Source organism: Elaeis guineensis, chromosome 15, assembly GCF_000442705.2.
Source record: "Elaeis guineensis isolate ETL-2024a chromosome 15, EG11, whole genome shotgun sequence".
In the NCBI taxonomy this organism is placed as follows: Eukaryota; Viridiplantae; Streptophyta; class Magnoliopsida; order Arecales; family Arecaceae; genus Elaeis; species Elaeis guineensis.
The window spans coordinates 69,658,030-69,660,983 of record NC_026007.2 but is presented as its reverse complement, the minus strand read 5'-3'; the positions used below and the strand labels follow the sequence as shown (position 1 = coordinate 69,660,983).

The following is a 2,954-nucleotide window of genomic DNA, read 5'->3' as shown; positions in this document are numbered from 1 at the left end:
TGACTTGCATCTCTCCCACTTCCATTCAACAATATTCTTAAGCCCCACAGGTCCATTTTCTCGTTTCTACTCCACCCCATTGTAATGACCAAACCACCCACCCGAATCACATATATATTTCATTTGTAACAACGAGAGAGTTCTTTGCAGCTATCCTGGATCAACCGAGTACCATTGTTACAGTACCACAAGGGTATGGTAGCCATTTCCATAGAATAATGTTATGAACCATGATATTACTTACTTCTTGAGAGCAGCAATATGAAAGCAGAGAGGAGAGTGGGGGTTAGGTACTTCCATTTGCGTTCAGACAGGTTGTTTCCTAACCTTTTTGACTTTGGTGAAGTGAGGAGAATGACCCCAAACTACGGCTGTCCATGATATGAAATTGCATAAAAGGGGACCACTGGGCTTTGGATCAAGGAGCAAGATCACATGAGGTAGCTGCACCTGCTTTGCATTAAGAGCTTGGAGAAATGGGAAGGGTCTTCTTTCATCTACTTGTGATTCTATTGGCCTTTTCTCAACTCACCATCTTCTCCAATGCAACTCCTTCCACAAGTAGTGATCATCTATTGCCCCCATTTAATGTCGAACAAAGCCTTTTCCTTCCTTATTTTCTTCTTCTTCTGAGCTACTTGGCTGTTTCTGATGTTGCAGGGCCCGGAAAGCTGCTGCAAGAGACTGGAGATCTTCCGGCACTTGGTGATACTTCCAAGGTAATTATTTCATTGAAGATAACCGGCAAATAAATTCTTATGTTCATCGATGTATTGGACATCATCGTCATCTCAAGGGTTCGGTTTTCTTTTTTCATTTCCTTTACAATTCAATTGTTTTGGCGTTGCAAAACACCTCATCAGGATTGTTTCTCCAAAACAGCACACAACATGAAGCATCAAGTCGTAACTCTTATGTTACCCAGGTTTCTTAAAGTCCTTATTTTTTTAATTTACTTCAAAAGGGAGAAAAAAAAAAAAAAGAGATTGTTACGAGGATAAGTATAAGAATCTCATGTATGTTTGTTTGTGATCAAAAAAGAAAAGAATTTTATGAAAAATCACAAAGGAGAGATTCTTGGATTAATTTGAAAACTGACAAATATAGTAGTCAATTGTTGAACCTTCATTGTGTTTAATGGTTTCATTTCCATATTTTATGTGGTAGCCTTAACTAGACCTTGGATTCTCCCCCCCGAGCGGGTGAACTAATCACCTCCATTTCATCAAGGAAATGAAATGATGCAAAGGAGAAGAGAAGCAATAGTGAAAGAAGAAGAAAAAAAGAAGAGAGGAAAGAAAGAAAAATGAAGAGAAAATATAAGAGCACAGCAACAAAGTCTACAGCCCGCCCCTTCACGAGCCATCCTCACCCAGCCAACAGTAGGCCTAGGCCTTCACACTCCAAAAATCCACCCAGTTCTAAGCTGCAGACTTTGGAAATCTTCAAAGACATCCCTCTTCTATGTATGTTTAAACATGCATCACTGATGAACATATTGAATGAGAGACTCTTAGGTAGTTCTAAGAATCAACAAATTTGCAAGTCAGGTTGGTCCTCAGCACCAGGAAAGTATATTAAGATTTTTTTTCTATATTTTATGTGAGAACATGAAGCAGACTAAATCTTCATATTGATAAATAGATGTTTAAACATGAATTAGTAACATACACCATGAAGAAGGTCTTTGATACTATGTTTCCACATGAACCATTTAATTTGTTTCTGCTTTTTTTTTTTGAGTGTCGTATAATTTGTTTCTTCATGTCATGCATTATAGCAAATAAATGAAACCATTCAGTAAATAAAAACATCGAAAAGAGAATAAGCAAAGCAATTCAATGAAAGAAAAGAACGCATATTTCTAAAATATATATTTTCTGTTGTTGCAAATACATACTCGAGGTAGTGGTTAGGAGTAGGTTTGAAAACAATGAACCTACTTATTGGTAAGAACTCGTAATTTTGCTTAGGAAAATGCATCATTGGAATGAATGCAGATAAATATGGAAGAAGCCATATCAGAACTCATCGGCGGCAGGTGGATTTGGAGGTCAGCAACGACTATCCAGGACCTGGTCCTAACCCTCGCCATACTCCGAAGCCACCTGGAAGGAGCTGACTGAGAACTTGTTTCAGGATGATCTTTCCTCAGGCAGTGTTGCTACTAATAGTCCCTTACCATCTAACTACTCAGTAATAAACTAGTTCAATGGAATGGATGACAACAAGCGAGAGTTGTTATCGTAATGCACTCTGGTGTGTGCTGAAGATGTCCCTATTGTATACTATGTTCTCGCGCTTTTATATGTATTAGAATTCTGAGAACGGGAATTAAGTTAAAGTACGTGAATGTAACCATGTCTATAATGTAACCTCTTCCAGTAAGTTACAATTTAGCGCTTCACACTTCCCATAGCTAACAAAGAGGATATCATAAATGTGCCTGATTTTATTGATTTATTTTTTCTCTCGGTTAGTAGCCGTTGCAAGAGGAGGGCACTTTTAAGCCCACATAGGTTGTGAGTCAAATAAAACTTTGGCTTATATGCAATTAGATATTTTCTTTTCTGTGAGACGTTTTTTAAAGACAAAATCATGAGACTCGAAATGGTCAAAATTTATTGTAGCCAAGATAGCTCACTGTAGCCATCAACATGATCCACCGTAGCCACAAGACCCATTGAAACCCGAGATGGTTAGAGCTGAAGCAGATAATAAATCATGCATGTGGAGTAGAGAACAACCTATCGACCCTTGATCGCGACAATAGTGAGAACAAGCTATCCGACCCTGATTGCGATAGTAGCCTTCTACGTACACCACCGATGGACCAAGATACTTGCGATCCTCTGGCTACTATTTTTGAGTCCGATCTGAACAGTCTTCCTGGAGTACCATAAGAACTTGACATTGGCATAAGACGGTATCCACTGACTGTGTTATAAAAATGA

The 2,954-nt window shown here is 38.6% G+C and overlaps 1 non-coding gene across 1 annotated transcript; it reads left to right on the top strand.

Annotated features, from left to right (window-relative positions):
- The first annotated feature begins 287 nt into the window (after window positions 1-287).
- On the top strand, window positions 288-2,427 carry LOC105058551 (uncharacterized). The gene is made up of 3 exons (XR_012137289.1): window positions 288-561; window positions 661-719; window positions 2,001-2,427. It is a non-coding gene; the product is annotated as an uncharacterized protein (transcript).
- The last annotated feature ends 527 nt before the right edge of the window (window positions 2,428-2,954 follow it).